Here is a 25,589-nt window from a genome sequence, read left to right on the forward strand (position 1 = left end):
GAGAAGGGGGTAGTAAATGGCTAGGGAGAGTAGTTGAGGATATTATGGGGGAAAACTTCCCAACCCTCATTAAGGACATAAATATACAAGTCAAAGAAGCCCAACGAACTCCGAACAGAATAAATCCAAATAGAACTTCCCCAATATACATACTAATCAGTTTGTCAAATGTTGAAGAGAAGCAGAAAGTCCTGAAAGCAGCAAGAGAAAAACAATCTATTACATACAAGGGAAACCAAATAAGACTGAGTTCAGGCTATTCAACTAGCACCCTGGAGGCAAAAAGGCAGTGGTATGATATATTCAAGATCCTGAAAGAGAAAGACTTCCAGCCAAGAATTCTGTACCCAGCCAAACTGTCTTTCAAAACTGAGGGAGAAATTAAAGTTTTCACAGACAAAGAATTCCTGAAAGAATTTGTCAACAAGACACCAGTCCTACAAGAAATAGTAAAAGGAGTTTTGCCAGATGAAAAATAAAGACTGGAGAGGGAGGTCTGGAGGAGGGCACAGATTTGAAGAGTACCACTAAGGGGAATTTAAAGAATACAAAGAGAAAGATGGAAAATAATAAATAGACTTGAAAAATAAAATAAAAAAAGATAAAATGGTGTATTCAAGAAACACCTTTTCAGTAAAAACTTTGAATGTTAAAGGACTAAACTTACCAATTAAAAGATACAGATTGGTAGAATGGATTAAGAAACATAATCCAGCAATATGCTGCTTACTAGAGACTCATCTTAGACACTAGGACACAAATAGATTGAAAGTTAAAGGATGGAAAAAGATTTTCCACACAAGTTGTAAGCAAAAGAAAGTATGAGTAGCTGTACAAATATCGGACAAGATAGACTTTAAATGTAAAGACATCGTAAGAGGCAAAGAAGGACACTATATACTAATTAAAGGGTCAATGCACCAAGAAGATATAACAATCATAAGCATAAACATTTATGCTCCCAATCAAGGAGCTCCAAAGTTCATGAGACAGACATTGGCAAAGGGAGCAATAAATGTTTCAACAATAATAGTAGGAGACATAAGTACACCAATCTCCTCTATAGATAGACCAACCAGACAGAAGATCAACAAGGAAATAGAGTAGTTAAATAACTTGATAAATGAATTAGACCTAACAGACACACATAGGTCATTGCACCTGAAAGCACAAGATTATACATTCTTCTCTAGTGCTCATGGAACATTCTCTAGGACAGATCATATGCTGGGGCACAAAACAGGTCTTTATAAATTTAAAAATATTGAAATGCTTCCAAATACATTCTTTGATCAAAATGGCATAAAGTTGGATCTCAATAAGCAACAAAGAATGAGAACATTCACAAATATATGGAGATTAAATAACACAGTCTTAAAGAACCAGTGGGTCAAAGAAGAAATTGCTAGAGAAATGAGTAGCTATTTGGAGATGAATGAAAAAGAGAATGCAACATATCAGAACTTATGGGATAAGGCAAAGGCTGTGCTGAGAGAGAAATTTATTGACTTAAATGCCTATATTAAAAAACAAGAGAGATGGTGGAGTTATACAGAGAAGACAGGATTTAACAAATGAATATGAATGCTGAATCATTAAATTGGTATCTCTTTTCGTCTCCAGTATTTTAGAGCAGCTAGAAGTAAAAACCTAAAACTGGGTAATGGTAACCCACATCAAACTTGAAATATGCTTTACAACTAATTGTGGTTCTGTGCTTTGAAATTTATAGCTTTTTAGTATATATATTATTTTTCACAAGAAAAGAAGGAAAAAAAAGTCAATTGTGATGATAAAAAAATATTTAAGCCCTCTAGCTGCCTGTATTTTGAAGCAGCTACAAGGAAAAATATGAGAAGATTGTATGGTAGCCCATAACACACTCTGGGATCTGTCCTGTAACCACTTGTTGAAGAGTGCTTTGAAAACTATTGTTTTTTTATTTCTTTGCTTTGTATTTATGTTATACTATAAAACAAAAAAAGTTATAAATAAAAAAATTAAAAACAAAAGAGCAAAAATCGAGGACTTAACAGCACTGGAGGAATTTGAGAAAGAACAGCAAACTAACCCCAAAGCAGATAAAATAAGAGACATAACAAAGATTAAAGCAGAGATAAATGAAGGGAAGAACAAAAGAACAATAGAAAGAATCAATAGAACCAGAAGTTGGTTCTTTGAGAAAAATCAATAAAATTGGTGGGCCACTAGCAAGACTGACAAAGAAAAAAAGAGAGAGGATGCAAATAAACAAAATCAGAAATGAGAAGAGGTTTGTTACCACAGACCTTGAAGAAATAAAAGAAATCATAGGAGGATACTATGAACAACCATATGCCATCAAACTATACAACTCAGATGAAGTGGAAAAATTCCTGGAGACACACAGCAAACTATCCTGGAGACACACAGCAAACTATACTGACTCAGGAAAAAATAGAATATCTCAACAAACCAATCAAAAGTAAAGAGATTCAATCAGTCATCAAAAGTCTTCCTACAAAGAAAAACCCAGGACCAGATGGCTTCACAGGGGAATTTTATCAAACATTCCAAAAAGAACTAACACCAATCCTGCTCAAACTTTTCCAAATTGAGGAAAAAGGAACTCTACCTAACTCATTTTATGAAGCTAATATCATTCTAATACCAAAACCGGGTAAAGATGATGTAACAAAGGAAAAGTGCAGACCAATCTCCCTAATGAACATAGATGAAAAAATCTCAGTAAAATATCAGCAAATCAAATCCAACCACACATTAAAAGAATTATACAATGAGACCAAACAGTATTTGTCCTTTAGTTTTTGGCTAGTCTCACTCAGCATAATGTTCATATCAGCATTGATATGAACTGACATTAGTGAATAAACTTGGAATATTTCGTTGGTAACAGAGACCATCAGGAGATAGAAATAGGGTAAGACATTGGGTAATTGGAGCTGAAAGGATACAGACTGTGCAACAGGACTGGATACAAAAACTCAGAAATGGACAGCACAATACTACCTAACTGTAATATAATTATGTTAAAACACTGAATGAAGCTGCATGTGAGAATGATAGAGGGGGGAGGGCTGGGGACATAAATGAAATCAGAAAGAAAGACAGCTGTTAAAGATCAAGATGGTATAACCTAGGAATGCGTAGAGTGTATAATAATAGTGAAATGTACAAGGTACAATTTTAAAAATGTTTTGAACACAGGAATGTCATTATTGCAGGGTACTGAAAATAGATGGTAATTAATATTTTAAAATGTCACCTTCTGTGTGAGACTAAAGCAAAAAAATGTTTATTAGCTACAAAATTTATAGTTTGACTAGTGCATTTCCTAATATAACTTATGTAGATAGTTTGATTGAATGCCATAAGTTCTTGGAATCTCAGGTAGGACATGAGATTTTGCTGGTTTGTCCAGAGTGATGCCCCACTGAATCCCAGAGTGATTCAATCAGTGAGTGGAAAAGTATCTGCAAAGCCCCCTTTGGGGAGTGGTGAGAACGGGGAGAAATTCAACTTCCCCAAGTTGAATTCTTGATATTCTCACAAGCAGTGTGGACAACCAAAGCTATAGGCTGAGCCCCCAGTCTGGGGGTTTGTTCATAAGAAACTTAGCCCTGCAAAGGATAGGTCAAGTGTACTTAAAATATAGGCCTAAGAGTCACCCCCAAGAGAGCCTCTTTTGTTGCTCAGATGTGGCCCCTCTCTCCAGACAACACAACGAGCAGTCTCACCACCCTACCCCTCTCTACGTGGGACATGACTCCCAGTGGTGTGGACCTTCTTGGCAACATGGGAAAGAGATCTTGGAATGAGCGGAGACTCAGCATCAAGGGATTGAGAAAAACCCTAGAATGGGCTGAGACTTAGCATCAAGGGATTGAGAAAACCTTCTCGACCAAAAGGGGGAAGAGGAAAATGAGACAAAGTGTCAATGGCTGAGAGATTCCAAACAGAGTCGAGAGGTTATCCTGGAGGTTATTCTTATGCATCAAGTAGATATCATCTTGTTATTCAAGATGTAATGGAGAGGCTGGAGGGAACTGCCTGAAAATGTAGAGCTGTGTTCCAGTAGCCATGTTTCTTGAGGATGCTTGCATAATGATACAACTGTCACAATGTGACTGTGTGATTGTGAAAACCTTGTGTCTGATGCTCCTTTTATCTACCTTGTCAACAAAGGAGTAGAACATATGGAATAAAAATAAATAATAGGGGAACAAATGCTAAAATAAATTTAGTTTGAAATGCTAGTGATCAATAAAAGCGAGGGGTAAGGGGTATGGTAAGTATAATCTTTTTTTTTCTTTCCTGTGTTCATTTTATTTCTTTTTCTATTGTCCTTTTATTTCTTTTTCTGAATTAATGCAAATGTTTTAAGAAATGATGAATATGCAACTAAGTGATGATATTGTGAATTACTGATTATGTATGTTGTTTTATTTTGTTTCTTTATTTTTAAATTAATAAACAAATTAAAAAAAAAAGAATTATACAACATGACCAAGTGGGGTTTATACCAGGAATGCAAGGATGGTTCAACACAAGTAAATCAATTAATGTAACACAGCACAATAACAAACCAAAAGGGAAAATCACATGATCATCTTGATTGATGCTGAGAAAGCATTTCACAAAATTCAGCATCCTTTTCTAATGAAAACACTCCAAAAGATAGGAATCAAAGATAACTACCTCAACATGATAAAGGGAAAATATGAAAAACTGATGGCCACCATCATACTCAATGGAGAGAGACTGAAAACTCTCCCCCTCTTACATCAGGAATGAGACAAGGATGCCCAGTGTCACCACTATTATTCAACACTGTGCTAGAAGTTCTAGCTAGAGCAATCAGGCAGGACAAAGAAATAAAAGGCATCCAAATTGGAAAGGAAGAAGTAAAACTCTCATTATTTGCAGATGATATGATACTATACTTGGAAGATCCTGAGAAATCTACAGCAAAGTTACTTGAGCTAATAAACAAATTCAGCAAGATGGCAGGATATAAAATTAATGTGCAAAAATCAGTAACATTTCTATACACAAACAATGACCTAGCTGAGGAAAAAATTCCATTCAAAATGGCAACTAAAAGAATCAAGTACTTAGGAATGAACTTAACTGGGGATGTAACGGACTTGTACACAGAAAACTACATAACATTGCTAAAAGAAATCAAAGGAGATCTAAATAGGTGGAAAGACATTCCTTGTTCATGGATAGAAGGCTAAATATAATTAGGTTTCAATTCTCTCCAAATTGATCTACAGATTCAACATGTACCAATCAAAATTTCAACATCCTACTTTGAAGATTTGGAAAACCTTATTACCAAATTCATCTGGAATGGAAAGAGATTTCAAATAGCCAAAAGTATCCTAAAAAAAGAAGAACAAAGTGGGAGGATTCACACTCCCTGACTTTAAAACCTATTATGAAGCCACAGTGGTCAAACAGCATGGATCTAGCATGAAGATAGAAGCATTGACCAATGGAATGGAATCGAGGGTGCATTCGACCACCAAATCTTTGGTCAACTGATTTTTGACAAGGTCCCCAAATCCTCTGCACTTGGACAAAATAGTCTTTTCAATAATTGGGCATGGAAGAACTAGATATCAGTAGCCAAAAGAATGAAAGAGGACCACTATCTTACACCCTATACAAAAATTAACCCCAAATGGATCAAACACCTAAATATAAGAAGTAGCACCATAAAGCTTCTAGAAGAAAATGTAGGGAAATATCTTCAAGACCTAGTAATAGGAGGTAGCTTCCTAAACTTTACACCCAAAGCACAAGCAACAAAATGAAAAAAATAGATAAATGGGAGCACCTCAAAATCAAATGCTTTTGTACCTCAAAAGACTTTGTCAAAAAGGTGAAGATGCGGCCAACTCAATGGGAGAAAATTTGGAAATCACATATTGGACAAAGGTTTGATTTCCTCTATATACAAAGAAATCATACAGCTCAACAACGAAAGAACAAACAACTCAATTATAAAATGGGCTAAAGATATGAATAGGCATTTTTCTGAAAAGCAAATAGACATGGCTCAAAAGCACATGAAGAGATGCTCATTTTCATTCTCTATAAAGGAAATGCAGATAAAGATGACATTGAGATACCACCTTACACCTTTACGAATGGCTGCTATTAAACAAACAGGAAACTATAAATGTTGGAGAGCATGTGGAGAAACTAGGACACTCATGCACTACTGGTGGGAATGTATAATGGTGCAGCCACTATGGGAGACTGTTTGGTGGTTCTTTAGGAAACTAAATATCGAGTTCCCCTATGACCCAGCAATAGCACTACTTGGTGTATACCCAGAAGAGCTGAAAGCAATAACAGAAACAGACATTTGGACAGTGATTTTCATGGCAGCATTATTCACAATCGCCAAAGGATGGAAACAAACCAAATGCCCATCAACAGATGAACGGATCAACAAAATGTGGTATATACATACGATGCAATATTATGCATCAGTAAGACATAATGACGTCCTGAAGCACATGACAAGATGGATGAGACTTGAGGACATAATAATGAGTGAAATCAACCCCCAGACACAAAAGGATAGATACTGTATGATTCCAGTTTTATGACCAGCATAAAGGTGTAATCAGAGGCTTATAATAGAGAATATAGGGGATTTAGAGATACAGAGAGGCTAGAGATGGGTGAACCGTTAGTTAATGAGGTTAAACTCCAATGTAAGTGAATAGATAGGAGTGAAGATGGTTCTCTAGTGGGTCTACATGTAATATTGCCATATTGGAGATGAACAAGATTGAAAGGGATTGATTAGACCTACGTGTCCCACTGATTAACACTAGAAATATGAATTAGTTCTCGCAAGAATTACTTCAAAGATATGATTCTTGTACAAACAGTGTTTAAGTCCAGGGTACAGGGGGAAAACTGCCATTGCATGTTATGAGCTATGTTCAAGAGGAAACCATCAGCACTACCACAGCAACAGCAGAGGTAAATAATAGGGGGAGGGACAAAAATTAAGAGGAGATTTAGATTTCCCATTTGGTGAGGGTGTGTTTATTGGTTTTCTTTCTCTTGGAACAAGGAAATTATCTAAAATTTAGGATGTTGATGACTGTGGACTTTGGGCCCCTCTATATGATGCCCTATGAATGCAGGTGGCTGAAGGATGCACTGACAGAGAAGTAGATTGGCGCCTGACGGTTGTATACTTATCAACGAAGGTTGTGCTGCTACAAAAACAAAAATGTCTTGAGGCATGCAATGCCATGAATGAACATGTGGGACATTTGTTGAGACAAAACAAGCCAGACTAAAAAAAAAAAAAAAAAAAGAAGAAGAACATGAATGGTATGGTCACTTTTAGAAAATATTTATAAAGAAAACAGGGGCCTAGATTGTAAGCTTTTAGAACAGACACATTAAGTCCGGAGTGGTGATTATTATTTCTGGATTTTGAGAAGCTGATATTTAGAGATAAGAATAAAGCCAAACAGGTTGGAGTTAAAGTAATTCAGGGTATAGGGGTAAGGAAGACAGTGTTTATATTTTAGAACCACACATACCTTTTTGAGTCCATTGGAAGAAAGGTTTATTTGGTCTGGAACTGAAATTTTCTGTAGTGCATAATCTAATTCAACCTATCTGTATAGCTCATTTGAACAACTGAAACATAGAGAGCACAGAATAAGAAAGAGGTCCTTTAATCCTGTATAGATTGTCATAATGCCTGGGTACATCTTAGAGTATATTAAGCAGATAATCAAAAATTATTGCAAAATCCCCTGAGGGAGGGGAGAAAGAATATGAAACTATTAAACCTAACCATTAGGGAATCCCCTGATACTGTGTCAAACTTTAGGGACAACCAAATCAATAGGCCATGCCCTCAATCATGAGGCTTACTCTTGTGAAGCTTATGTAGGCAGCAGAGAAGCTTAAACTACCTATAGTCATGCCTAAGAGTTACTTCTGGAAGACCTCTTTTGTTGTTCAGATGCAGCCTCATTCTCTCTAAGCCCAACTCTGCAAGTGAAACCATTGCCCTCCCCTCTACATGGGACATGACATCCAGGGGTGAAAGTCTCCCGGGCAACATGGGAGATGACTCCCAGGGATGAATCCAGACCTGACACCATGGGATCAACAGTTCCATCCTGACCAAAAGGGGGAAAAGAAGTGTAACTAATAAAGGATCAGAGGCAGAGAGATTTCAAATTGAGTGGATAGGCTACTCTGTGGATTGCTCTTATGCAAGCTTCAGTTAGACCTTGCTACCAATCATAACTTACCAGCCTCCAACCAGGACCATTCTAGTCAATCCTAAAGAACACTTAGGGCAATATATAAGATTCCACAAGGGTTCCAGGCACTAGAGTACCTTTCCAGAAGCCTACAACCTCCAGATGGGTCCCTGGTCCAGATAAGCCCTGAAACCAAGCCCAGCCTCTCCACAACATCAGATAATTCCATCTCCTTACTTCATATTAGTGAAAACCCTTCCAATATGGAAAATTTAGAATTGCCATAGCCCAAACATCCCTAAAGAGAGGGACGGAAAGAAAGATCAAAGGTGGTGATGGAATTATACAGAATATGAATGCTGAATCATTAAATCGAAATCTCTTTTATCTCCTGTATTTTAGAGCAGCTAGAAATAACAACCTAAAACCGTGGAATTGTAATTCATGCCAAAGTCTGAAATATGTTCTATAACTAATTGTGGTGCTGTGCTTTGATATTTATAGCTTTTTTGTATATATGTTAGTTTTCACAAAAAAGAAGGAAAAAAGTCGATTGTGGTGATTAAAAAAATATTTAAGCCCTCTAGTTTCCTATATTCTGGAGCAGCCAGAAGGAAAAATCTGACAGGATCATATGGTAGTGCATGACAAACTCTGGGATCTGTCCTGTAATGACTTGTTGAAGAGTGCTTTGAAAACTATTGCTTTTTTATTTCTTTGCTTTGTATATAAATTATACTATACAATAAAAAAAGTTAAAAAAAATAGATCATTGCCAGCACCCCAGAAGCCCTCTGGGTGTGCCTCTATAATCATCACTCTTCTTTTTCCCCTCACAGAAGTTGACTATCTGACTCTTCTTTTTTGGGGGGCAGGGGGATGTGCGTGGGCCAGGAATCACTTGACTCTTGAATGTTTTTTTCCATGCACTTGCTTGTAATTTACTACCTACATATGCATTCTTGAAAAATATAGTTGACTTTTGCCTCTATCGTGAACTTTATATAGGTAGAATCATACAGCATGTATGCTTATATCTTTATTTTGCTCAATTTCATCTTTGTGAAATTCAAAAAGTGTGTTTGACAGAGAAGGAAGAAAAAAAAAAGGCCTATTGCAAATAGAACCTCTGGGTGTTCAGAATAAGTGATTTTTTAAAAATACAGTTTTGTGTATTTTCCAAATTTTCTATAATATACATTACTTTTAATGATTACTGAAAATTCCCAATAAAAGCTACTGAGAAAAAAAAGATTCCATGTACTTATGGTGTTCGAAAAAACTGACCATATCAGTTAAATTAGATAATGCGCTACCCAAAATATACATTTTTGCACCAAATAAACATCTCTTCCTTTGGTGTTACACAGAAGTTGAAGTTTTAAAATATGGACCTTATCACCCTTTACCCTGTGTTCTGATTTACCTTAATACTATCCAGATCAGCTCCATTCATATCTCTAGTAGAAATCTGATCACGTTTTCAGCTTTTTAAATAGTTGCTGTATGGGGTAATGCTGACCTTCACAGCTTTAGTGCTGTAACTCTGAGTCTCAAGTGTCACACAAATACGTGAAGTTTCAGGGAAAGACCAGGTTATACAAAAATAGCTCAGCATCTCAGAATTTAGAAATAACAGTTACAACTCCTGAATATATGTGACTATTGTAAGAGCTTACAATCTAGGGGACCCAACCTGATAACCTATGATCTTGGCTTCATTTTTCGAGTTTGTATATTGTAGTTAGTCCATATGAGTGGGGCATGATAATATTTGTCTTTTTGTTTCTGACATTTCATTCGACATATTGTCCTTAAGGTTTATTCATCTAATAGCATACCTCACAATTGCAGTCAGTTTTGAAGCAGTTTTAAAACTGACCAATTAGGTATAATTCACATTATGAATGTGGGTTAAGCATTTGGTTATGATTTTCCAATTTTTGCTATGGAGTAGAAGTATAGGTTGGGATATCTAGGTTTAAGCATATAAAAGCATTACAAATAATTCTCTTAAAGCCCTCGTTCTGGGTGGTGGACAGTGGCTCAGTGGCAGAATTCTCGCCTGCCAAGATGGAGGTCCAGGTTTGATTCCCGGTGCCTGCCCATGTTAAAAATAAATAATAAGATAAAAACCCTAGTTCTAGGGATAAGGTTTAACACAAGTTCCTCTATGCATCATAGTCTAAATGCGTGAAATATCATGCAAAGAAAGCCACATTCAATACTTGTAGAATAAAATGACTATAGATAAATAAAGCATTCGTACATATATATATTTGTGCACTGTCATTTTATGAATCAAAATACTCAGCATACTTACTGTCTTCCTGAATGTCTTATCTCAAAGGTACCCATGTTGCTTAATTATGAATTTTAGTATATTAACTAGGTCTCTGTTGGTTGCCAGCAACCAACGTACAAGTCACATTGGCTCAATTGAAAAGAAATAATCTATTTGCTCATATAACACAAACATCCTAAGAAATTGGCTTTAGGCATGACTAGATCCAGGGGCTCACATAAGACCTTGCACTTTATCTTCCAAATCTGCTTTCCTCTCTATTTTACCATTAGTATTATAAAAGTATAATCTTTTATGAATGGAATGCAATTCAGTCAGAGGGAGAGAAAGCCACAAGAAGCAAGATGTTGGACATCAATGGAACCTGGAACAGATCAGGAGGTGCCACCAGGTGGCTTGTCATGTGACAGAGGAGCCAAGGATTGCCAGCAGTCAGCCGGATGCCACAGTCTTTGGAAAGAAAACATGGCTTTGATCATGCTTTGTTTTGGACTTTCTTTCAGCCTTAAAGCCATAATCTAAAAAAGTCCCCTTGTTGAAGTTGACTCATTGTAGGGTATTTTCTTGAGAGTCCAGGAAACTAAAGCCAAGGGTAATGGGCTTAAGGACAGATTCATTTTTACTATATGACTTTAAAGCAATTCCCAAATAGCACATCTTTTCACTCATAAAAACTTCGGTAAAAATATTTATGTCTGAAGAATATGTTTTATCCACTTACATATCTAGCTATAGATTGCAATTACAATTGATATACCCACCATGAGGAAGACCTTATAAATCTATGGTGTAAATATTCCTTAGAAATTGCTCTAAATTAAGTGACAATAATTAAGTTAAATAGAAATTCTTCAGTGAGATTCCACTACATCTATTAAAATAAAATACTTCCTTTTCCTCATTCAATCTCATGTGAAGTACTTGATTTTTTATAGGAATATTTGCGTAAATACAAGTTAAGTATATCTATCTGAGAAAGTAAAGCTACTGCACATCTATTTGGAATGCAGCTCAACCTATCTCTGCAAATGAACTGAGCTGAGGGCTTTTACTAGGAGATTAAAAATATTTTAATATTCTGTTTAAGAGAGCAAGAGATTTTGAATGATTCAAAGAGAAATTTCTAGTCCACAATATTTTCAAAGTACCTATATGAAAATGAACTTCTAGCCATTGTATAAGTTTGGCATATTAGGAGATCACCTAAGAAATATTTTACATAATAGATTGATTAATATATATTTCTCTCCCAGAATTCACTTACCCAGAGTATCATCACATTTATAAAGCTGATAGTAGAAATCTAATTTTAGCCAAGGGTGCTCCAAATGACATTGAAAGGAGCATAGATTTCAGCTTAATTCTCAAATACTTCAAACTGATCTTTGTGGTACAACGAGGATCTATTTTGGAAAGAACATCATAGACTTGCGGGTCTGGAAGTTCCCAGAAGGATTCATTTAGTTCATCATGTCATTCTAAGAATTATTTAAATTGCCAGATGTAGCTTCAATTATAATAGGCCAGTTTTCTGACCTGCGAACTCTGGAGAACTTTTCTAAAGGCAGAATCTCCTTTTCAAAGATATTAAAAATAGGGTTCCTCCTCATTTCTCTTGTGCTGAGACCCCAACAGTGGTGGTCTGTTAATGGGTCCCCTCAAAATACTTTAAACCCTTAAAAGAGTTTAGAACTGAAACTTCAAATAATCTTCCCTGTCAAGGTCTTCTGGTGTTCTTCAAATAATAGTCCCTTGTTTAAAGAAAATCAGACTTAAACTTGTGTATTAAATGATTAAAGTAAAAGCTCATTACTATGTTTTGGCTGTTACTTCACCTCTGATCTTTCAACTATGACCTCTGCTTTTGATCCATTTCCGAAGTATTAAAATACAACCACTATGAAGAACTAGCTTTTACGATATCATAATTGCCAACATAGCCTCGATTATTCCAGCCTTGTTCGTCAGTTTTGAGACTACCTAGCATTTTTTTTTTTGGTTTACTTCATACCAACTTTCTCTGTCGAGGAACTCTGTCAGCATCTGTCTAATTACTTTGAATATCCAAAACACTAAAATTATCCTATTTTTAAATTTCAGAAATTTAAAATACCTTTCTGTCACTTTCTACCAAATATGGAAAAACTTGATTCCAGATGCAATTAATAGCTGTCACAATTTTCACACTGTCTGTGCTGGGGTCACAGGGTTATACAAGATCAAAATCTGGAGCATTTAGAAACTTATTAAATAACATTCCTATTAGTGATGTACTTAAGTAAAAAATAAGGTGTGCTATTTTTAAATGAAAGAATCAACTGTTGTTGTTTTGTTAGAGCAAAGGGCCAATGGTGGGAAGTGATGATTCCACTGGTATTTTCAGCCAATGAAACTAGACTCCCCAAAGGCCTTCGTCATTCCTAGATTCTTGGTGCCTTCTCAAAAATACCTCAAGAACTCCTTAGAAAAGAATGCGTTTTTAAAAAATAAATGTAATTTTATTTAGATATATTATATAGTCACATACCATATAATGATCCAAATTGTGCAAGCCGTGGTTCACAGTATCATCGTATAGTTGCGCATCCATCATCATAATCAATTTTTGAACATTTTCATTACTCTAAAAAAAAAATAAGAATAAAAGTATAAATAAAAGTAAAAAAGAATACCCAAAACATCCCAGATCCCCTTCTCCACTATTATTTATTTATTTGTGGTCTTTTTTTTCCTACTCATCTGTCCACACACTGGATAAAGGAAGTGTCAGTCACAAGATTTTTATAATCACATGGTCAAACCTTAAACCTTATTGTACTTATGCAATGAGCTCAAGAATCAAAGCCATAGGGGTAGGCCACGGTGGCTCAGCAGGCGGGAATGCTTGCCAGAGGACCCGGGTTTGATTCCCGGTGCCTGCCCATGTAAAAAGTTAAAAAAAAAAAAAAAAAAAAAAAAAGACTCAAATCCATAGGATTATAGTTCAACAGTTTCAGGCATATCCCTCTGGCTACTCCAATACACCAAAAACTGAAAAGGGAGATATATATGCTACATAAGAATAACTTCCAGATTGACTTCTAGACTCTATTTGAAATCTCTCAGCCACTGAAACTTCATTTTGATTCATTTCTCTTCCCTCTTTCACTCAAGAAGACTTTTTCAAAAAGGAGGAATGCCATTTAGCTTAAGTTTATAACAGACTCTGAGACATTCATTTAGTAGCTTTTGACTCCACATTTCCACTGCTCAAGGTACTTGCTTTATGCATTTTTGCTTTGGTAGATGTGTGATATTGACACTTACCTTCCTCAAGATAAATTTCCATTTTTGGTGAATCCTAATCCAGAATATTTTTCTGTCCTAATCCACTCACTGCCTAAACTTCCTTTTTGTTGGTTTTGGGTCTTATCTCAACAGGAATTTTACAACAAACTTCTTCCAATGCACACCTATTCCTAGAGGAAAAGATAACTCCCACTCTACCTTTGACTGTGAACATCTATATTCACTCGAAATGTTCACTTCTGCAAACATTCAGATGCAGCTAAAATGTCCCTGTCTTCCAGAAGTCTTCTTCAAACTCCTCAGATGGAGTTAACTGCTCCATTCTCTTGAACGATCATGAAACTTGCTTTATAACTTTAGTAAAGCATTTGCTGTGTTCTCTAGTAATTTATTTACTTCCTGGTGTCTACCACACTAAAATGAGTTTTTCAGTAGCAGAGGCCCTGACTTATATATCTTTCTCTCTAATACAGTTCCTGACCTTTGGCAAATATTCAATAAACATTTGTTGGAAGAATAAAAGAATTAATGAATGGATAAATAAAAGGATGGTCTTGTGTACTTCTGTTGTTTCTTGGCCAAACAATTTCTTGCTTGTACTTATTGCATTTATTTTTGTTTGTTTTCATGGTTACTGCGCTTTTACATTTATTAAGTGGGAATTTAGTCTTCAATCTAAATAAGTAGCCATAATTCTTAATTTCCCCCTTAAATTCAACTTGAATAATCCATGCATTAGTAAACTACTAGGAGAACTTCTTTTATATTTGTCTACACTGACAAATCCCGACTGAATTGCTACAAAAAGGCAAAGATCAGTGTTGGTCAAGGGAATGACCAAATCATTTGATTTGCTTTATTAAGACTTGTTATAAACACAGGCATTTGATTTCTAATTTATTTGCAATATCATTTCTTTCTTCTTAGTAGATGTTGGTAATCAGAGGAAAAGTAGCTGCCCTGTAAGTAAGATGAATTTGAAAATGTTTTCCACCAACCAGATAGCACAGAAGAGCCTGGAACCAAATGGTGACATTTGTATTTTGGCAACCACTTCTTGGCTCTGCTTCTCCCTCCCTATTTCCCTCTCCATCCTTTACCTAAACCTCCTTTCCCTTTGTTTCCCCTTGAAAGGGTCTTATTTTAGTCGTCCTTTGGCTTAGCAGATAGCATGGGTTGGGAAGTACTTCAATTATGTGAGTTATAGTTTCCTCATTTTTAAAGGTGGAAAATAGATCCAGATGGTAATGGAGATCAAATACATAAAGCAGACGACAATATCTGTGAATGCTGAGAAACTACGTAAATGCAAAGGATTCTTTTCTTCTAAGTATTAGAGGCACCACCTATAGCACCAGAATTCAGTACTTCAACTTGTGTCTTTCTGTGCTTTTTAAGATGACAACTGAGTAATGCAATAATCCAGTCTTGTTATAATCAGTATGCCTTTGGGGCACGCACTTGGGGCATTTTAACAATAACCATCTCAAGAAGATATCTCATGATCTGTCGTCTGACTCTGAAGAGTCAGGTTCACGAGTTGGGCTTGGAGGGCAGGTGGGATGGGAGAGGAGCATTTTACAGGCAGATTGAAAAATGACCTTGAGGCACAGAAGGATTGGCAGTGAGGGCAGAAGCCAACGACACCCTGAGATGCCCTTATGATCAACCCCCAAGAAAGGAATTGGAAAGTTTTTAAAAATGAATGTATACAGATTCCAAAGGAAATTTATGTTGTAAACTGAGCCATTTCGAAGTACAAATCATTAGATTAGGAAGACATCCAAAATTAACAAAAGGGTGGCTTTACCAACACCTCATCTTTTAAGTAATAATGTGAACCAGTACATTTGGAGGCAACTCTTACCATAGATTCCCTTCCAAGGCCATTCATGGAAGACTAGGGTGAAATCTGATATACCAAGTGATTTTCCTACTAGTGTATATTTTGTTGTTTTCGCTTTCAGAAAAGGGACTATATAATTAAAGAAGGATGTTAAATAGACCCATATATCACACTTATATAATGTACTTGTTAAAGGGTATGTAAATGAATGGGATTTGATATAAATCCAGTTTGCCTTTCATGACCTTCCAGAAGCACTACTTTCTATCATTATTATGTTTTATTATTTATGCACTGCAAAATTCACAATGTTTCCTAACACTGATCTTCAACACATATTTTGGAAATAGCTAATTTTGAGAAATCATAGACTATCATGGAAAAGATATTAATTAAATCTCAGTACACAAGGCAGTTCCAGGGGGAAAAGATCACAAGATGAAATGATGCTAAATACAAATACAGAATCAGTGAACCTGAGCCTCAGTCTTTGCTATTTTGTCAAGAAATAGTTTCTTTATCTGTAAATATGTCCTCCTAGCTAGTTCATAAATGCTGTAAGCTTTATGCTATGTTTTCCAATAGATCCATTTAGGTTTAACCTCCTCAAAAGTAAGGCTAATTGTTACAAATAAGGTATCAGTGGCTGAGAGAGTTCAAATAGAGTCCAGAGGTTGCTCTGGAGACTACTCTTATGCAAGCTTCAGCTAGATAATGTTATTTATCATGGTTTGCCAACTCCAATGAAAATCATTCCTGACAACCCTAAAGAAACACCTAGATACACTTAGGGCTTTATCTGAGATTCTACAAAAGTTCCATGCATTAAGATTACTTTCCAGAAACCTACAACCTCCAGTTGGGTTCCTAGGCCAGATAAGTCCTGAAACCCAGAGGGACCAGCCTCTCTAAGAACATCAACTAGTTCCATCCCCCATCCCACATTATCAATATCCTTTTCCAACATGAACAAGTTAGAATGGACATAGCCTAAATACCCCTAAAGATTGGAGGAGAGATCAAAGGAGAAGGTGGAGTTATAACAGAGAAGACAGGATTTAACAAAGGAGCATGACAGTTGAATCATTCATTATTGATATTTCTTTTAGTCTACAGTATCTTGGAGCAACTAGAAGGAAAACCTAAAATTATGGACCTGTAACCCATACCAAACTCTGAAATCTGTTCTATAACTAATTGTTGTGGTGTGCTTTGAAATGTATTGCTTTTTTGTATGTATGTTATTTTTCACAATAAAAAATAATTTTAAAAATAGATGTTATACAAATAATATTAGAAATACATGATTTGGAGAAATTAAAGGAAAGTGGAAAAGTAGAAAGAATCACTCAGGGAAATTTTCTACTCCTAGGTGAGATCTAGGAAAAGTTGCTTATTTCAGTATTGTCATGTCTTTTATTGCACTGTAGCTCATTGTCTTGTTAAATCATTTTTTTTAATCATTTTTCTTTTTCCAGTTTTTTCTTTTTTAAAATTTATTTATTAATTAAAAAAATAAACAAAATAAAACAACATACATAATCAGTAATTCACAATATCATCACTTAGTTGCATATTCACCATTTCTTAAAAACATTTGCATTAATTCAGAAAAAGAAATAAAAAGACAATAGAAAAAGAAATAAAACAAACACAGGAAAGAAAAAAAAAGATTATACCTACCATGCCCCTTACCCCTCGCTTTCATTGATCACTAGCATTTCAAACTAAATTTATTTTAGCATTTTTTCCCCCTATTATTTATTTTTATTCCATCTGTTCTACTCCTTTGTTGACAAGGTGGATAAAAAGGAGCATCAGACACAAGGTTTTCACAATCACACAGTCACATTGTGACAGTTGTATCATTATGCAAGCATCCTCAAGAAACATGGCTACTGGAACACAGCTCTACATTTTCAGGCAGTTCCCTCCAGCCTCTCCATTACATCTTGAATAACAAGATGATATCTACTTGATGCATAAGAATAACCTCCAGGATAACCTCTTGACTCTGTTTGGAATCTCTCAGCCATTGACACTTTGCCTCGTTTCCATCTTCCCCCTTTTGGTCGAGAAGGTTTTCTCAATCCCTTGATGCTAAGTCTTAGCCCATTCTAGGGTTTTTCTCAATCCCTTGATGCTGAGTCTCCGCTCATTCCAAGATCTCTGTCCCATTTTGCCAGGAAGGTCCACACCCCTGGGAGTCATGTCCCACGTAGAGAGGGGTAGGGTGGTGAGACTGCTCGTTGTGTTGTCTGGAGAGAGGGGCCACATCTGAGCAACAAAAGAGGCTCTCTTGGGGGTGACTCTTAGGCCTAAATTTTAAGTAGACTTGACCTACCCTTTGTGGGGTTAAGTTTCGTATGAACAAACCCCCAGACTGAGGGCTCAGCCTATAGCTTTGGCTGTCCACACTGCTTGTGAGAATATCAAGAATTCAACTTGGGGAAGTTGAATTTCTCCCCGTTCTCACCACTCCCCGAAGGGGGCTTTGCAGATACTTTTCCACTCACTGATTGAATCACTCTGGGATTCAGCGGGGCATCACTCTGGACAAACCAGCAAAATCTCATGTCCTACCTGAGATTCTAAGAACTTATGGCATTCAATCAAACTATCTACATAAGTTATGTTAGAAAATGCACTAGTCAAAATATAAATTTTGTAGCTAATAAACATATTTTGCTTTAGTCTCACACAGAAGGTGACATTTTAAAATATTAATTACCATCTAGTTTCAGTACCCTGCAATAATGACATTCCTGTGTTTTTCCTCATGCAAAAACATTTTTAAAATTGTACCTTGTACATTTCACTATTATTATACACTCTAGGCATTCCTAGATTATACCATCTCAATCTTTAACAGCTATCTTTCTTTCTGATTTCATTTATGTCTCCAGCCCTCCTCCCTCTATCATTCTCACATGCAGCTTCGTTCAGTGTTTTAACATAATTATATAACAGTTAGGTAGTATTGTGCTGTCCATTTCTGAGTTTTTGTATCCAGTCTTGTTGCACAGTCTGTATCCCTTCAGCTCCAATTACCCATTATCTTACCCTATTTCTATCTCCTGGTCTCTGTTACCAACGAAATAGTCCAAGTTTATTCACTAATGTCAGTTTATATCAATGAGACCATACAGTATTTGTCCTTTAGTTTTTGGCTAGTCTCACTCAGCATAATGTTCTCAAGGTCCATCCATGTTGTTACATACTTCATAAGTTTATTCTGTCTTAAAGCTGCATAGTATTCCATCATATGTATATACCACAGTTTGTTTAGCCACTCGTCTGTTGATGGACATTTTGGCTGTTTCCATCTCCTTGCAATTGTAAATAATGCTGCTATAAACACTGGTGTGCAAATATCCGTTTGTGTCTTTGCCCTTATGTCCTCTGAGTAGATACCTAGCAGTGGTATTGCTGGGTCATATGGCAATTCTATATTCAGCTTTTTGAGGAACCGCCAAACTGCCTTCCACAGTGGTTGCACCATTTGACATTCCCACGAACAGTGAATAAGTGTGCCTCTTTCTCCACATCCTCTCCAGCACTTGTCATTTTCTGTTTTGTTGATAATGGCCATTCTGGTGGGTGTGAGATGATATCTCATTGTGGTTTTGATTTGCATTTCTGTAATGGCCAGGGACGTTGAACATCACTTCATGTGCCTTTTGGCCATTTGTATTTCCTCTTCTGAGTGTTGTCTGTTCAAGTCTTTTTCCCATTTTGTAATTGGATTGGCTGTCTTTTTGTTGTTGAATTGAACAATCTCTTTATAAATTCTGGATACTAGACCTTTATCTGATATGTCATTTCCAAATATTGTCTCCCATTGTGTAGGCTGTCTTTTTACTTTCTTGATGAAGTTCTTTGATGCACAAAAGTGTTTAATTTTGAGGAGTTCCCATTTATTTATTTCTTTCTTCAGTGCTCTTGTTTAGATGTAAGGTCTATTAAACCGCCTCCAATTATAAGATTTATAAGATATTTCCCTACATTTTCCTCTAATTGTTTTATGGTCTTAGACCTAATGTTTAGATTTTTGATCCATTTTGAGTTAACTTTTGTATAGGGTGTGAGATACGGGTCCTCTTTCATTCTTTTGCATATGAATATCCAGTTCTCTAGGCACCATTTATTGAAGAGACTGTTCTGTCCCAGGTGAGTTGGCTTGACTGCCTTATCAAAGATCAAATGTCCATAGATGAGAGAATCTATATCTGAACACTCTATTCAATTCCATTGTTCAATGTATCTATCTTTATGCCAGTACCATGCTGTTTTGACCACTGTGGCTTCATAATATGCCTTAAAGACAGGCAGCGTGAGACCTCCAGCTTCGTTTTTTTTTCCTCAAGATACTTTTAGCAATTTGGGGAATGCTGCCCTTCCAGATAAATTTGCTTATTGGTTTTTCTATTTCTGAAAAGTAAGTTGTTGGGATTTTGATTGGTATTGCATTGAATCTGTAAATCAATTTAGGTGGAATTGACATCTTAACTATATTTAGTCTTCTAATCCATGAACATGGTATGCCCTTCCATCTATTTAGGTCTTCTGTGATTTCTTTTAACAGTTTCTTGTAGTTTTCTTTGTATAGGTCTTTTGTCTCTTTAGTTAAATTTATTCCTAAGCATTTTATTCTTTTACTTGCAATTGTAAATGGAATTCGTTTCTTGATTTCCCCCTCAGATTGTTCATTACTAGTGTATAGAAACACTACAGATTTTTGAATTTTGATCTTGTAACCTGCCACTTCGCTGTACTCGTTTATTAGCTCTAGTAGTTTTACTGTGGATTTTTCAGGGTTTTCGACATATAGTATCATATCATCTGCAAACAGTGATAGTTTTACTTCTTCCTTTCCAATTTTGATGCCTTGTATTTCTTTTTCTTGTCTAATTGCTCTGGCTAGAACTTCCAACACAATGTTGAATAACAATGGTGATAGTGGACATCCTTGCCTTGTTCCTGATCTTAGGGGGAAAGTTTTCAGTTTTTCCCCTTTGAGGATGATATTAACTGTGGGTTTTTCATATATTCCCTTTATAATTTTAAGGAAATTCCCTTGCATTCCTATCCTTTGAAGTGTTTTCAACAGGAAAGGATGTTAAATTTTGTCAAATGCCTTTTCTGCATCAGTTGAGATGATCATGTGATTTTTCTGCTTTGATTTGTTGATATTGTGTATTACATTAATTGATTTTCTTATGTTGAACCATCCTTGCATACTTGGGATGAATCCTACTTGGTCATGATGTATAATTCTTTTAATGTGTTGCTGGATTCGATTTGCTAGAATTTTGTTGAGGATTTTTGCATCTATATTCATTAGAGAGATTGGTCTATAGTTTTCTTTTTTTGTAATATCTTTGCCTGATTTTGGTATGAGGGTGATGTTGGCTTCATAGAATGAATTAGGTAGCTTTCCCTCCACTTCAAATTTTTTGAAGAGTTTGAGCAGGATTGGTACTAATTCTTTCTGGAATGTTTGGTAGAATTCACATGTGAAGCTGTCTGGTCCTGGACTTTTCTTTTTGGGAAGCTTTTTAATGACTGATTCAATTTCTTTACTTGTGATTGGTTTGTTGAGGTCATCTATTTCATTTTGAGTTTGTTAAATCATTTTGCTTCTAGACTCAAACAATCAAACGACAAATGGTTAGCAATTATTCATCAATGTATTGCTCACTTTGTAACATCAGAATTTGCCTGATGCGTAGTAGGTGCTCCATAAATGGATTTTAAGTGATCGAATAAATAATATTTTATATCTCTAAAGCAATTTCACATACACTATTTCAGTTCCCCTTACCTCACTTTGCATGTGTAATTATTATCCCATTTTTGATATGGCAAAATTAATTGTTTCTTCCAGGGTGTGCTTGTCTGAGATGAAAGCTCAGACTAAAATCAGTTCAAATTAAACCCAGGGCAGAGAGCTATTTAGTCTCGGAGGAAGCAGAGTAGTCATCTTGGTCCCTTTCCCTCCTTCCCTCCTTCCCTCCCTTCTGTTTTTTCTTCCCCCAAATACCTCTTGATCTCATCTTATACTATTATCTCTCTTGGACACACCACTCCAGCTCTACTGGCCTCCTTGCCATCCCTAAAGCACACCAGACATCTCTCCTTAAGGCCTGAAGGAGCAGAATATTCCAGTGCTTGCACAGGACCACACAGTCAGTTTATGGTACAGTTGAGCTAAAGGAAAGTTGAGTTAAAAATGTTCTCTGTTGGACAGGCCACGGTGGTCAGCAGACAAGAATGCTCGCCTGCCAAGACAGAGGACCAGGGTTTGATTTCTGGTGCCTGCCCATGTTAAAAAAAAAAAAATGCTTTCTGTCTCATTCCTTGCTGTTACACTGCTATTATAGATGTTCAAAAGATCCCAGTGAAACCAGGCCTAATAGATTTAGTAACAGTACTATCTTTGGGTCTTTCCTTTCCTTCCCTCGGTCACATTCAATTCATCAGCAACCTGTTGAACCTTTTTCCAAAATACATCTCCTTCTTTTGTATGCTACCACTCTCCATTTCTACCACCGAGATCCTATCCCTCTACCATCATTTCTTGCTTGTTACTGCAATAGCCTCCTAACTTGTCTCTATATTTCCACTTTTGTCCCATTGTAGTTCATTCTCCTACATTCTGCTTTGGAGAAGCAGCCAAACTTCTCCTTAAAAATCAGATCATGTCACTCTCTGCCTTAAAACTTTCCAAAAACCTTCGCATAAACTGAGGATGGACTCCAAACTTCTAAACCGTGCTAGAAGGTCTCATGTACTGTAGCTGTTGTCAACATTTTGGACTGTGTCATCTACCACTTTCTGCCTCCTTATTGTTCCAGAGCTGGACCTTTTTTTCTCTTCCTTCAACAAGGCAACACATCCATGCCTCATAGCCATTGTGCTTTTGCAGCCTTTCCTGAACACTCTTTCCCCAGATTTTCACGTGGCTGGCGCCTTCTACTCATTCAGGTGGCTATTCAAACGTCACCTCTTTAGGAAGGCCTCCTTTTCCATCCCGTCTAAAGAAGTCCTCCTGCTTCCGCTCAGGCTTCGTGACCACAAAATATATGGCACTTCTATGGGTGGGCCACAGTGGCTTGGCAGGTAGAGTTTTCGCCTGCTGTGCTGGAGACCCGGGTTCGATTCCCGGTGCCTGCCCATACCCCAAAATATATATATATATATATGGCACTTACCACTTTTTGTCATTGTATCGCTGATTTGTTTAACCACATTGTCTAGCGCCTTCTCAAGAACCACACCAGGCATCTCTGCTCAGCCCAGCATTTCCAGGACCTAGGGTAGGTGTTTGGCATGTAAAATAATAGCTGATGCTTGTGTTACACTTGCCACTTGCCAGCCCTGATCTAAGTATTTTATAGATAACCCTGTAAAATTTGAGCCTCACATCAACTCTTAGAGGTAGACACAATTAAAACCTCCATTTACAGGTGTGGAAACTGAGGCACTGAGTTAGGTTATTAAGGCTCTAGCCTAAGCCACTGCATGGCAATGCGTTCGAGCACTGCTTCTCAAACTCAGGCGTCCATCAGAATCACCTGGGGGGAGCTTGTACTAACAGCGCTCACGGGCCCCAACCTCAGCGTTTCTGATTCACTAAATCTGGGGTGGGACCCAAGAATTTTCCTTTCTAACAAGTTCCCAAAGTATGCTGATGTAGCATTTTGTTAATGTTTCCAAAATCAGGTTAGCATGTAGAAAGATTAATAGACATAGAGAAACTTTATTCTGCCAGGCGATGTGGTTAACATTAGTTCTCATGCAATGGCACCACCTTCTTGAGAACCCTAAGGAAGTCTCAGAGATATTAGCTATTATTACTAAATACATAGTTTGAGGGACCACCCTTTGGAAACCAAATGCAATAGAGTTCACAAAGCATTTGCTCCCATGATTTATTTTAATACTCACATTTGCATAATTGATTGTTATGTCCAATTTATAAATGAGCAACCAGAGGCTCAGAAAAGTTGACTTTTTCACAATCACGGAGGGGATGGGAGGGCTGCTTGAACCCAAGTCCGCTGGTGCTAAATCAGGTGCTCTCGGCACTGCACTAAGAGGCCTCTACGGTACTGAATTTTTTAAGATGTTGCTCCAGTAAATAAACTGTAAAGACTTCATGAATTTAGCAGGTAAACAAAGGAACGCGGTGGGAACGGAAGGAACTTAAATCTTCAACTCTGTTTAAACTTAATTAGAGTGGCTAAGATGGTTTCTAGAGGAGCCAACTTGATGGAAGTTTATTTGTAGTCTAATTTAGACATGCCATAAATAAGATCCAGATATTTTCCCTTCTTGTTTAAAACAACTAGAGGCATGCAAAAGCGTTTCAAGTGAGATTTACCTGGTCCATGCAACTGTGAAAGACCCTTTCTCACAAAACAAAAGGAGAAATTCAAGAGTATTTATTTAAAAATTAAAATATCCTTACATTTATCGCGCAGTCCTTTTTAAGAGACTTGTACTTGGAGGGTTTTTAAACAAATTGTACACATGAGACAATTTCCACTAAAATTTCGGAAGAAATCATTGAATATTTTTTTCCTATATAGCAACCCTGTATACACCAGAGAGTTGACGTTACAAAACTTTGTTCTCCTCAAGTTCTTTCAGGCATTAATATTCTCATGCCATAGTCTTATGACAAAGACTAATAAGAAGAGAAAATGGCACACCCTGGATCTATTTTAGTGATAAAGATAGGAGTGGGAAATAGTAAAAACCTACCTTGTTCTCATTACTACAGCGCTAAAACTGTCATCAATTATAATCACGCGCCAACTCCCTAACGCGAGACTTCGTGGGTAACTTCTCTTCGTCTCAAACTCAGTCTCCTTTAATCAGCGGGTATGTGAAATGTGTATGGAAATATATTGATAGTGCTTACATTGATGGCATTCTCGTCACTTATAAAAGCATACACTGAAAAAAAGAAGTGATGTCAGCACATAAGAGCAAGGTTTCTATAAGAGAGTTATTTCTGTTTTATTGCCCATCATCTTATAGGCAGAATAGAAAACGTTCCAAGCATTTACCTTGACCTATATATCATAGTCATAGTTAGCTATGCAGAATTTTTCTTTTGTCTTTGCCCAATGTGCAAAAATGTCAGAATGCTTACCTGTGTGGCCTCATGTTCATTTTCATTCAGCTTGACTTAACTCATTTCTTTTCTTTCCTGTCCCTCACTTTCCTGCTTACCTCGCTCCCCTTTTTTTTCCCTTTCTTTTTTCAACAAATAATTCTTGGGTCTTATGATGTTCTAGATTCGGAGACTTCCAGAAATCTAAAGTAAAATACCTATAGTCAGGCTGGAGAAGGAAACATGCACCCATAGAAAGTCTCATGATTCAAGGCGATAATTGTGATGAAGAGACAACAAATAATACACAGGTGGTGCAGTAAGCATTCAGTGGAAAGAAAGAGCCCTGTGGAACTGGTATTTTCAAGGATGGATTTCATAAAACATTGTTCAGGTTATGTATTGCTTTATAATAACCAGCCCAACATATTGTGGTTTAAAACAATAACAGCTTTTCTTGTACCATCTGAGTTGGACTCAGCCATCTTCTGCTTTGTCTGTTGTCTGCTGGCATTGGCAGAACAGCTGCAGTGCTTTAAGTTACTGACCTTAAACTGTGTATTTAGTAGTAATAGCTATTATCTTTGAGACTTCCTTAGGGTTCTCAAGAAGGTAGTGTCATTGTATGAAAACTAATATTAATGATACAGCCTGGCACAATTAAGTTTCTCTCTATCTGTTAATCTTTCTACATACTAGCCTGATTTTGGAAACATTAACAAAATAATACAAAAACTGGCTCTAGTTTGCTAGCTGCTGGAATGC

At 36.6% G+C, this 25,589-nt stretch overlaps 1 long non-coding RNA gene across 2 annotated transcripts in view; it reads right to left on the reverse strand.

Moving 5' to 3' along the window:
• Nucleotides 1-24,578, reverse strand: part of LOC143665349 (uncharacterized) — an 81,518-nt gene extending 56,940 nt beyond the window's left edge. The window contains exons 1-2 of one of the 2 annotated variants that reach the window (XR_013166898.1): nt 24,470-24,578; nt 13,094-13,189 (exon numbers count right to left, since the gene is read on the reverse strand). This is a non-coding gene — a long non-coding RNA (uncharacterized LOC143665349). Of the gene's footprint in view, nt 1-13,093; nt 13,190-22,914; nt 23,017-24,469 lie in introns of those variants that run through there. The other variant, XR_013166897.1, reaches the window with a different exon arrangement.
• Nucleotides 24,579-25,589: the final 1,011 nt, after the last annotated feature.

Source organism: Tamandua tetradactyla, chromosome 21 (assembly GCF_023851605.1).
Source record: "Tamandua tetradactyla isolate mTamTet1 chromosome 21, mTamTet1.pri, whole genome shotgun sequence".
In the NCBI taxonomy this organism is placed as follows: Eukaryota; Metazoa; Chordata; class Mammalia; order Pilosa; family Myrmecophagidae; genus Tamandua; species Tamandua tetradactyla.